Below are 13,123 nucleotides of genomic sequence, written 5' to 3' on the forward strand. Positions count from 1 at the left end.
AGGCTATTTCCATGCAGGTACAGTGCCTTCAGAAAGTATTCAGACCCCTTGACTTTTTCCACATTTTGTTAAGTTATAACCTTAATCTAAAATTGATTAAATCATTTTTGCACCTCATCAATCTACACACAACACCCCATAATGACGCTAATTTCTTAAAAATAAAAAACGGAAATATCACATTTACATAAGTATTCAGACCCTTTACTCAGTACTTTGTTTTGCTGAGATTATAATAGAATGAGAAAGAGGGAAGATATATGTACTTACTGTAAGCTTGACTAATTAAACAGTTCTAGGCAGTGGTTTCAACACAGGGTAAACACATAGACTTGATCCAGATATTTGGCCATTGTGTCTGAGGGTAAAACCTCTCTGGTGTGTATTATAGTATTGTGACTCAAGCACCTTTGGCAGCGATTACAGCCTTGAGTCTTCTTGGGTGTGACGCTACAAGCTCGGCACACCTATATTTGGGGAGTTTCTCTCATTCTTCTCTGCAGATCCTCTCAAGCTCTATCAGGTTGGATGGGGAGCGTTGCTGCACAACTATTTTAGGGTCTTTCCAGAGATGTTCGATCGGATTCAAGTCCAGGCTCTGGCTGGGCCACTCAAGGACATTCAGAGACTTGTCCGGAAGCCACTTCTGCGTTGTCTTGGCTGTGTGCTTAGGGTCGTTGTCCTGTTAGAAGGTGAACCTTCGCACCAGTCTGAGGTCCTGAACGCTCTGAAGCAGGTTTTCATTAAGGATTTATCTGTACTTTTCTCCATTCATCTTTGCCTCGATCCTGACTAGTCTCTCAGTCCCCACAGCATGATGCTGCCACCACCACCTTTTGGCAAACTCCAAGCGGGCTGTCATGTGCCTTTTTCTGAGGAGTGGCTTCCGTCTGGCCAGTCTACCAAAAAGGCCTGATTGGTGGAGTGCTGCAGAGATAGTTGTCCTTCTGGAAGGTTCTCCCATCTCAACAGAGGAACTCTGGAGCTCTGTCAGAGTGACCATTGGGTTCTTGGTCACCTCCCTGACCAAGGCCCTTCCCCCCAGATTGCTCAGTTTGGCTGGGCGGCCAGCTCTAGGAAGAGTCTTGGTGTTTCCAATCTTCTTCTATTTAAGAATGATGAAGGCCAGTGTGTTCTTTGGGACCTTCAATGCTGCAGAAATGTTTTGGTACCCTTCCCAAATCTGTGTCTCGACACAATCCTGTCTCTGAGCTCTACGGACAATTTCTTTGACCTCATGGCTTGGTTTTTGCTCTGAGATGCACTGTCAACTGTGGGACCTTATATAGACAGGTGTGTGCCTTTCCAAATCATGTCCAATCAATTGAATTTACCACAGGTGGACTCCAATCAATTTGTAGAAACATCTCAAAGAATGCTCAATGGAAACAGGATGCACCTGAGCTCAATTTCGAGTCTCTGTCACGCCCTGGCCTTAGTTATCTTTGTTTTCTTTATTATTTTAGTTAGGTCAGGGTGTGACATGGGGGATGTATGTGTTTTGTATTGTCATGGGGTTTTGTATGTTTATGGGGCAGTGTCTACTCTAGGTGTATGTATGTCTATGGTTGCCTAGATTGGTTCTCAATTAGAGACAGCTGTCTATCGTTGTCTCTGATTGGGAACCATATTTAGGCAGCCATATTCATTGGGTAGTTCGTGGGTTATTGTCTAGGTCTATGTCAGTTGCCTGTGTCTGCACTGTTTAGCTTTAGCGTCACGTTCGTCGGTTTGTTGTTTTGTTTAGTTTGTCAAGTGTTCTTCGTTTCGTGTCATTAAACGTAGTATGTATTCACTTCACGCTGAGCCTTGGTCCTCCTCTCTTCCACCATACGACGATCGTGACAGTCTCATAGCAAAGGGTCTGAATACTTATGTAAATAAGGTATTTCTGTTTTTTGCAAAAATGTCTAAAAACCTGTTTTCGATTTGTCATTATGGGGTATTGTGTGTAGTTTGCTGAGGATTTCTTTATTTTTTAATACATTTTAGAATAAGGCTGTAATGTAACAAAATGTGGAAAAAGCCAAGGGGTCTGAATACTTTCCAAAGGCCCTGTATATAATCAGAGTGCGGTAGTTAGTTTCTGTAGATGAGCTCAGGAATGAAAGTCTCCAAACTCATATCGCTGCATGATGCTCTTAGACAGTGTTTTTTCTTATATTTTCAAACATATTTATGACGTGAAGTAGGCCTTATGTAATATTTAATTTTGTCAACTTCGTTGAAACTGTAAACCAAAAAACAAATCATAGTTCAAGTATTTCCTAACACAAGATGTGTTACATGAGTTTCTTTTGTTACATGAATCTGCATTTCCCTCTGTGAGTGCTCAATCAAAATGACTGCCGCCTGAACAGGAAAGAGTCCTCCCATGAGTCAACAGGTCCTGTCACTGAAACTAGTTGACAGAGGTTGCGTGCCTCCTCTCCTCTCAGCAACACAGAGCTTCTCCTTTTAACCAGAGAGAACATGTAACTAACCCTTCATATGCTTTTTGAAGAATATTAGACTGTACTACTAAGAATTATTTAATTAGACATGTTCCATTTGATTGTAGTGCAAATGCTCCTGTGGATGGTGTTATAAGTGGACTGCAATCCATGCAAACAGCATTGTCATACTGGTAGCCATTTAAAGTTCCAGTTAGGCTTGGCCATATACCATTCATACCGTATACCAGGGTATTTCGAAATACTGATGGTATGATATCCAATATCTGCTTATAACTAACTAAATTAAGTGTAACTATAAGAAATCTAAGATGTGTCAAATAAATTATATCCAGTTCAGGGCTCTAGCTTTGCATTTGGTTTCCTAATTTGCTAGCTAAGTGGCTAGATGTCAAGATCAAGTTTATTGGTTACAACAGAGACATTCAATCCCCTCCTGGATCAAGATCCCTTTTGCCTGAATTGTTTTGTGCGTCAAATTCTGTTGTTGTTGAAATAGCGCCCCTTGTGTGCACTTCTAGTAATACCGTTTACCACGGTGTGGTACAGAAACGGTATGAAGGTATGAAAAACTGGATACCGCCCAACCCTAGTTCCAGTGGTTACAAACTACTGACTGTCTTTTTCAGCTGAGGATTACAGTACCCTGTTTATTTTTTTTATCCAATGAGAGAGAGAATATACTCTTTTTCTTTTTCCCCCCCAAATTACTCCAGCCTTGAATCTGACTATCACAACCCCAGTCCTGACAACCCAACCCAGCTCACAGTCACATCCCTGTCACATGACTAGACCATATTCAGATGTAGGATCTTAATTTGAGCCAGTTTGCTACAGCAGGAAAATGATCCTTCAGCAACAGGAAATTATGTGGATTATAACGAATAGATGTTTTTGTAGGGTTTGATACATTTTTCGTAAGGGAAAATCAAGTCTGAGATGTCAAAGTGGAAATTACAGACTTCAGATGCCCCTTTAAACCTCAAATATGCTCAAAAAATCTGCATTTCAGGAAAGATGTCCTACATCAGGGTGATCAAATTAAGATCCTACATCTGTAACAGTTTATCCAAACAAGGGAACCACTACCAGAGTTCTGATCAGGTTGAACTCCCCAGACACCCATATGAGACTATGTGCTCCTGACACTCAGCATGGTTCAAATCTGCTTTTTAATCCGAGTTTGGTCCCAAGTTCAATGATAAAGCCTCTGTGATATACCTCACTGGCAAAGCACTTGTTGTCAAGCATTAGTAATCAGTGGACAGCATCTGTTAACACCCAGAGTTCTAATGGTGAATTTATGATGAGTCATCAGTTGTGGGGAAGAGGCCACCACTGCATTCGCTGCTATGTAGTTGTCCTAGGCAAGCAGGAACCAAACAGTTTTGAACAGACTCATATTATCACATTGGGTATAAAGTGTTTATTGCAGGGATATAAGCTGGGTTCGAAGAAGGATCATAATTTTATTGGTACGGTGCTGAGAATAAAGTAGTTGTCCAACAGTTCTGTTACTATCTCCCTTTTCTTTCACTTCCTGCCAGTTACACCTTCAATTCAAATTTTGTCTCACACACAAAAAAAGTTAAGCTCCTTTAAGAGAAGCCTTTTTGAAATGTGGTAGAAAGGGGACATTTTTGGGAGAGATGTCAGGGTAATTGACTGGTGTAAGTGTTAGGAGGGTGTTGGAGGGGCACAATGGTGAAGGGGAGGTGTTGAAGTAACACTGAATTATGTACAAGAGGCCAATAGTGGGTTATAGAGAGTCTAAACAAGCCAGAGATTGAATGTAGCCTAAATTCTGTAACAGAATAGTTGCAGGTTTCTACACAGTAGAATGCCTGTTGATTGGGGGTGGGGGACTGTGTCATTAGGTTATGATAATAGAAGGCAGATAGCCTAGAGGTTAAGAGAGTTGGGCCAGTAACCGAAATGTCACCGATTCAAATCCCTGACGAGGTTAAAAATCTATCGATGTGCCCTTGAGCAAGGCACTTATTCAAAATTTGCTGTGGATAAGAGCTTCTGCTAAATGACTAAAATGTAAAATAAGGGGTTGGATGAAGGATCAGTGTGCTGGCTTTAAGTAGCAGGCTATACAGTACAGACGTTTCACTAAGACACTGCATTATAGCTGAACAGCAGCTGGCTCAGATTGCTACAAGGCTGTGTTTATATTGCACTGGACAGAGCAGTAAACCGGGTGGGGGGAGTGAGCTACTGACTGCTCAACATGTCTGGGCGTATCCTTGTCTGTACATTGTAGAGCCAGAACCCTGAGGCCCTACTGAGCACCCTCACGAGAGCCAGACAGAAACTGTTCAGACGCTCACCCTATCTGCCTGTAACTGTAGCCAGTTCGGACATGAAGGAACAAAAGGCAGACAGCCATCTTGGAGTGATGACCTCACCACAGAACATTAAATGAGTGGCGGTGTGGTTGGATTGTGTTTGGGCAGGGGGAGGGGGAGGGTAGTGATGTGTGTCTTATTATGGGGATATAGTCAGTCTTTCAGTCAGGAATATAGTGACGAATTAAACAGATACAAACATGCACACACAGCTATATGCTGTAACAGGCACATGCAGTACATACATGCTCACATAAATACTAAATGAGTTAGTGCCATCTTAGTGATATTACTCCCAATTGCAACTGTGTACCTTAACAGTAGTGGCCCTGAGTGAGCCTAACAACAGGAGAGGAGCTAGTAGCACAGCTTGTGTCTCTGGTTACCATGAGTCACTCCAGCCTTTGTGTGGCAGCTTTCAGTGACGTGTAAACAGATATTCATCCGACGTGCATCACGTGTGCCCTGGCTCCTGCAGGTCTGTGTTGCTCTAGACACATTCTCCACTCTGTTGACCTTGACACGCTGCTGTCGACAAGCATTGGACATAATAACACCTCTCTTTTATTACATGTAATATAGTTTATTGATTTATAAAAATAAAAAAAATCAATTAATATAGCTAAGAAAGCAGTTAACTGATAAGAACTGGTGATTTGGTGGGTGTCTATTGCAAGGAGAGGGAGCAATGGGAATATAAGCCAAGCTGGACCGAAAGCTCAGAGACATACAGTACATAACTATGGAAGTAACACAACTTCCTGTATTTTCGCTGAGTCACCAGAGTTGTTAAAGGGAACACAGACAAATGTAACAAGGTCATGTAAAAAGACAACAGTGTTATGTCAGAGATACATTGTCTTGACAAATAGCATTTTCTTCATGACCATAATATATAATGAGTTACAAAATACAGTAATACATTCTATTGAATCCCCTATTATAACATAACACTATATAGAATCTAATACCAGATCCAAACAGTGGTTTAAAAAGCTGTATAGGAGCATCCCAATTGAATCAAAATGAACAAGACCTGAATAAGACAACCGCACAGCGCTTTATTGGGCTTGGGCGTCACTCTCTGTGACGTTATGTGTGGAGCCAGGTGCATCCTGGGTATGTTCTGTCTAAAACCTCACACAGATTGACTAATATTCTGAAGCCTGACCCATGCCACCCCAAATCCTACGTAATAATGTCGTATTGCCTTACCCAATAAACCAGTTTCGATTGAATTCAGGACTTTGGCCATAAACAATGAAACATGTTATGAAACAAATGAGCCATAAAACAGTCCTAATCAGAATTAACTTGGGCTGTAAAACCTCAGTAATACCTGATGATAGCCATATACAAAACACTTACAGCTGTCTTCAGCATCATATCACAGACAAACTGCATTATCAGGCGCCCCATAACACTCACTCTACATTGCTGTATCCCATTTATAGCCTGGGATACATAGATAACTACTCATTCTACTACAGCAGTGTATGTTCCAACCTCACCCCCTGGGGAACCCCTGTCCATGACCTCAACTACTGCTGTCTGAACCTGTCAGAATCACATTCAACACCCTTTTTAAATCACCCTGAATCAGACTAACCCTGTTCATAAGCATGCCCCCAGATACCCTCCTTCATGACCTTAAACACACCCCATTGTGCAGCTCGTGACACAAAATTACAGTGTCTTCATTGGAAGCTAGTGTTTATTTTGGGTGATTTGAGTGGAAATGGACTCACTAATCATTCTGCATTTGAGAACTGAGCTCAAAGTCAAGAGCGTTTCCCTGTCAACTACAGAAGACTTTAGCATTGAGACACTATTTATGAGAAACATTTATTTGGCCTTTTGGCACATCAGGGTGAACTTATGGTTCTTCAATTATTTCAAACATTTATAATTATCCATATAAAACAAAAAACTTAAGTCAGAAACCGTCCTCAGTATAAAATCATTTATTGTTGTTATGTTAGAGGTACAGAACCATTTTGAGACATCAAGGAGTCAACTTCAACAAATCGACCTCAACAACCCAGGAATCAAAACTGCAACTAGGAAAAACCAGCAGCATGAACCCAGCTTACCGTGAACTCATGCGTCCAGCTATTTCCCTCCGTCTCTTGACTAGTCATTAAAAGGTAGTCTCCTAGTATTTGAGCCTCAGGCCTTTTTAAAGCCAATAGTCTGCAGAAACAGCTTTAGAGCCATCTAACAGATCCATGTCATCACTTGGGAGCTATGAGGTGCTTTATCCCAAAAGGTCCATCCTGCTTTAACAGTAGAGTAATGGGTTGCCTGGTGTTCTAGAGGGAGGAAATGGAAACGGAATATGGCTATTGACAGGGCCCCCAGAGTGAGAGGACGAGGTGAGGAGAGCCACATAGCAGGCTCACACAGGAAATCCCAAACCACACTAACAGAGACATACAGTACATCATATTACAGTCAAATCACATTTTATTTGTCACATACTTTGTAAGCAACATGTGTAGATTATCATGGAAACACTTACAGGCCCTTACCAAAAATGCAGAGGGGAAGAAAAAGAGGAATAATATAAAAATTATAACACGAGGAATGAGTAATGATAAGTCGGCTATATACGCAGGGTACCAGTACTGAGTGGATGTGCAGGGGTACGAGGTAATTGTGGTATATATGTACATATAGGTAGGTATAAAGTGACAAGACAACAATTAACAGTAGCAGCAGCGTATGTGATGAGTCAAAGGAGCTAGTGCAAAAAGGGTCAATACAGATAGGTAGTTATTGGTTAACCATTTAACTAACTATTTAGTAGTCTTATGGCTTGGGGGTAAAAGCTGTTCAGTGTCCTGTTGGTTCCAGACTTGGTGCATCAGTACACCATAGAACAGTCTATGACAGTAAGGCAGGGAATGTGTTTAAAAAAGTTATATTTGATTTCAATGCTTTGGGGGTCCTCTGAGTGGATCCTTTCAATCAAATATTTCTCTAAACCAAAATGCCTTTGTCAATTAATGATATAACATCCTTATAGATAGAGATTCATTTGCAGCTTCAAAACATGAAAAGTCAAATGTACATAAGTAGTATGGTTCAAACTAAATCATTGGGTTACCACCTGCCAAGGTACACTATGAGAAAGATGGTGTGATCTAACTGATGTGATCTGGTGTTATCTAACTAGTGTGATCTAACTGTGAAGTCTCTGTCTAAGCGTCCTCACATTTCATCTCATTAGTTCATCTCACCTCGGTCTCATGACACATCCGTCTCATCCAACGAAATCTAAAGTGGAACAGAGAAAGAGGGCTAATAAATAGATAGACACATTGTATCCAGGGGCAGATAAATACTGTAAACAGACAAACAAACCTTTGCTATCATTATCCTATACAAAAGCTTTATGATGTTCGTTTCATGCGATAATGTGATTTGTTATTATTGATGTGTAACATGTTTTGATCTCGCTTCAATCGAGGCGTTACTTCGACACACCAGTCTTGCCAAAACATATCATTACAATTTCCCATTCTCTACTTAATAAATTGCCATTACCAAACAATAATATTTAGATAAATAAATCATGCCTTACATTTAGCAGGAAATAATGTATATAATTTCCCTAGATTCTATCAAATACTATTTGCATCACACCATAGTAAGCTAAAATGCAAGTTTAAGTGTTGTGTATTGTTATGATCCTCTGTTTCTCATCTCTGTTTCTAACCTCTGTTTCTCATCTCTGTTTCTCATCTCTGTTTCTAACCTCTGTTTCTCATCTCTGTTTTTGGATGGATTTTCCTTGCTCATAAACCACAGGGTGTTATGTCTTACCCCCAAGCAACCTAGTCTCACTCACCAAGCTCTTATTAGCTATTGACAGAAAGTTGTCTGAAAACCCACATCCTCAGTCAAGTATTTTTTTGTGATCCAAAGAAATACGCAACAAGACTGAACAAGACAAACATTTGACGCCCACCCCCGTTCCCACAGGACTTCTCTAACCCATAGTTAGATTAGTGGTTCACAATAACATTCTTACACAATAAGTCCTCAGTCAAGTATTGTAAACATGTGTAAACAGAGAATTGAGCAAAAAAACGCAGATTAAACGCAAAGCTCAACCTTTCTTAAAGTATCAACATTTGCCTGAATCTTAATAAAAAATGTCTTATTCATCTTTTCAAAATATTTAATTGTATTGCTGATTGTATTGCTCAGGATAATAACTCCTTTCCATGACAATTAGGTCTGTGTTTTGATGTAATGTCAGCTTTCTTCTCACTGTATGGGAAAATGTTTAACATCCCAAAATTCAACCTATGATTTGAAGTAAAAAAAACATGGATTCCCATCCCAAAGAGAATCTCCTGTTGGTTTAAAATGTACTTTGACATAGATTAGACAGAATAGTTCTAATTTAGTAGAGTGAGGACTAGTTAGTGAGTGGGAGAGTATTTAAATCATGTTCATGAAACCATATTTTCAGTGGTCTGCTCTGGATTGAAGTACAATTTAGTCATGGAATAGGCTTATCTACAGTATGTCCGTGAAACCTTCCCTTCAAGACAGAGGAAAATACATACAAGTGTTGCTGTCCTGTGTTCATTGCAAAGCCTCCAGAAAGATGCTGCAGGACACAACAAAAATGTCAAGTGCAACATAGACCGACTTAAAATGGCCGCCCCAAAGTTAAAATTGCAGCATTACTTAGTGTCTGTCATAGACAGAGAGCAGTCCCATTCACTGCCACGTCACCCCAGCCGACGACGACAGGCTCTCCTATGCAAGACACATTTCTCAGGTCAACTGAACACATCGCAGGCGGACATTATGATTAAAGAGGCCTTAAAAAGTCTCAGAAAATTTAAAAATTCTAATTAAATTAAAAAACGTCAATTTACAACACGCACTGCAACAATTAGAACAAAGACGATTAGAGTTTTGAAGGTGTTTTCAGTTAGCTGTTTATCATCCTGCCATGAAAAAAGGGCTTTGTATACTTTTCACAAGGGCAGTCATTCTTCATGACCACATTCCTAAGGGCAGAGAAAGTGTTGTGAATGATTTATTATGCAGTCTATACCAAAAAGACTGAATAGTGTCTTGGGAGCTTTGTCTTTCTGCTTGATACAGTGCATCTCATCATTTAGCAGGTTACAGGCCTACTGTTAACACTGCTGTATTAGAGTCTATGGATTCTTCAATTGCATTGAGCTGATTTCTGAAGTGCTGTTCCTTCTTTTTCCGTAGTGTATTTCTGTATTGTTTTAGTGATTCACCATAGTGAAGGTGTAGACTCAGGTTTTCTGGGTCTCTATGTTTTTGGTTGGACAGGTTTCTCAATTTATTTCTTAGATTTTTGCATTCGTCATCAAACCATTTGTCATTGTTGTTCATTTTCTTCGGTTTCTATTTGAGATTTTTAGATTGGATAGGGAAGCTGAGAGATCAAATATACTGTTAAGATTTTCTACTGCCAAGTTTACACCTTCACTATTACAGTGGAATGTTTTGTCCAGGAAGTTGTCTAAAAGGGATTGAATTTGTTGCTGCCTAATTGTTTTTTGGTAGGTTTCCAAACCTACATTCCTTCCATCTAAAGCATTTCTTAATATTACTCAGTTCCTTTGGCTTTGATGCCTTGTGATTGAGTATTGCTCTGTTCAAGTAGACTGTGATTTTGCTGTGGTCTGATAGGGGTGTCAGTGGGCTGACTGCGAACGCTCTGAGAGACTCTGGGTTGAGGTCAGTGATAAAGTAGTCTGCAGTACTACTGCCAAGAGATGAGCTATAGGTGTACTTACCATAGGAGTCCCCTCAAAGCCTACCATTGACTATGTACTGTAGGTCTGATCTGAGGGGGGCTAAATGGGGAGTTGGCATGGTTGACTTGGGGGGGTGTTGATTGATTGGAGTGGGGGTATGTATGTGGCTGGTGGTGTTGTGTTCTGGATGTAGATCCTCTCGGCGTGGGTCCTCTTTGTGTAGGTCCGGGGGGGGGGGGGGGGGGGTCCCGCAGGTCTGGGAAGTGTCTCGCTGGTTTGGGTGGGGTGTCTATAAATTGGATCAATCGTGTGGCAAAGTAGTTATTTATTTAAACTTATTTTTTTTAAGGTTATTCATATTTTAAACATAATTACTTTTTGTAATCCGTTGTTGATTTTCATGTAATTAAAAAATGGATGTTTTACTCAAGTAGATTGTCATGTCCGTTTTCTATGAAAGCCAGCCGTTCTAATGACTTAATTCAGTGCAGAAAATCCTGTCGTCGCCCCTGATCTTGAACCAGTTAACCACTTCTGGTGTCACGTTCCTGACCTGTTTTCTGTTGTTTTGTATGTGTTTAGTTGGTCAGGGCGTGAGTTGGGGTGGGTATTCTATGTTGTGTGTCTAGTTCGTCTGTTTCTGTGTTCAGCCTAATATGGTTCTCAATCAGAGACAGCTGTCAATCATTGTCCCTGATTGAGAATCATATATAGGTGGCTTGTTTTGTGTTGGGGATTGTGGGTGGTTGTTTCCTGTCTCTGTGTTTGTGTTCTGCACCAGATAGGACTGTCTCGGCTTTCACGTTTGTTATTTTGTTATTTGTTAATGTTCATTGTTTATTGTTTAATTAAACATGTTGAACACTAACTGCGCTGCATTTTGGTCCTCTCCTTCATCCCAGGAAGAAAGCCGTTACAGAACCACCCACCAAACAAGGATCAAGCAGCGTGGCAACGGGCAGCAGCGACAGCAGCAGCGGTACCAGGAGGAATGGTCATGGGAGCAAATATTTAACGGAGAAGGACCCTGGGCTAAGGTTGGAGAAGATCGCCGCTCTCGGGAAGAGATGGAGGCAGCTAAAGCCCAGGAGCGGTGGTCTGAGGAGGCAGCACGGAAGCGGGGCTGGAAGCCCGTGAAGAAACCCCAAAAATTTATTGGGGGGGGGGGCTAAAGGGTAGTGTTGCGAGGGCAGGTAGGAAACCTGCGCTCACTTCCCATGCTTACCGTGGAGAGCAGGAGTACGGGCAGACACCGTGTTATGCGGAAGAGCGCACGGTGTCTCCTGTACGGGTGCATAGCCCGGTGCGGGTTATTCCACCTCCCCGCACTGGGCGGGCTAGAGTGAGCATTGAGCCAAGTGCCATGAAGCCGGCTCTACATATCTGGCCTCCAGTACGTCTCCTCGGGCCGGTGTACATGGCACCAGCCTTACGCATGGTGTCCCCGGTTCGCCAACACAGCCCAGTGCGGGTTATTCCACCTCCCCGCACTGGACGGGCTACGGGGAGCATGCAACCAGGTAAGGTTGGGCAGGCTCAGTGCTCAAGGGAGCCAGTACGCCTGCACGGTCCGGTATATCCGGCGCTACCTTCCCGCCCCAGCCCAGTACCACCAGTGCCTACACCACGCACCAGGCTTCCAGTGCGTCTCCAGAGCCCTGTTCCTCCTCCACGCACTCTCCCTGTGGTGCGTGTCTCCAGCCCAGTACCTCCAGTTCCGGCACCACGCACCAAGCCTCCTGTGCGTCTCCAGAGCCCTGTTCCTTCTCCCCGCACTCGCCCTGAGGTGCGTGCCCTCAGCCCGGTACCACCAGTGCCGGTACCACGCACCAGGCCTTTAGTGCGCATCGAGAGTCCAGTGTGCCCTGTTCCTGCTCCCCGCACTAGCTTTGAGGTGCGTGTCTCCAGTCCGGTACCACCAGTTCCGGCACCACGCACCAGGCCTACTGTGCGCCTCAGCAGGTCAGAGTCGGCCGTCTGCCCAACGCCGCCTGCACTGCTCGTCTGTCCAGCGCCGTCTGAGCTGCCTGCCTGCCCAGCGCCGTCTGAACTGCCTGCACTGCTCGTCTGCTCAACGCCGCCTGCACTGCTCGTCTGCTCAACGCCGCCTGCACTGCTCGTCTGTCCAGCGCCGTCTGAGCTGCCTGCCTGCCCAGCGCCGTCTGAACTGCCTGCACTGCTCGTCTGCTCAACGTCGCCTGCACTGCTCGTCTGCCCAGCGCCGTCTGAGCTGCCAGCACTGCCTGCCTGCCCAGTGCCGTCTGAACTGCCTGCCTGCCCAGCGCCGTCTGAGCCATCCGTCTGCCCAGCGCCGTCTGAGCCATCCGTCTGCCCAGCGCCGTCTGAGCCATCCGTCTGCCCAGCGCCGTCTGAGCCATCCGTCTGCCCAGCGCCGTCTGAGCCATCCGCCCGCCCAGCGCCGTCTGAGCCATCCGTCTGCCCAGCGCCATCTGAGCCATCCGTCTGCCCAGCGCCATCTGAGCCATCCGTCTGCCCAGCGCCATCTGAGCCATCCGTCTGCCACGAGCCTTCAGAGCCGCCCGTCTGTCCCGAG

General features: G+C 43.5%; 1 long non-coding RNA gene across 1 annotated transcript in view; it reads right to left on the bottom strand.

Moving 5' to 3' along the window:
- The window catches only part of LOC120017713, a 74,574-nt gene that overhangs the window by 22,098 nt on the left and 39,353 nt on the right, over positions 1–13,123 (bottom strand). Inside the window, exon 2 of the long non-coding RNA XR_005472137.1 lies at positions 8,050–8,086. This is a non-coding gene — a long non-coding RNA (uncharacterized LOC120017713). The remainder of the gene's footprint in view (positions 1–8,049; positions 8,087–13,123) is intronic.

This window comes from Salvelinus namaycush, chromosome 22 (genome assembly GCF_016432855.1).
Source record: "Salvelinus namaycush isolate Seneca chromosome 22, SaNama_1.0, whole genome shotgun sequence".
NCBI lineage: Eukaryota > Metazoa > Chordata > Actinopteri > Salmoniformes > Salmonidae > Salvelinus > Salvelinus namaycush.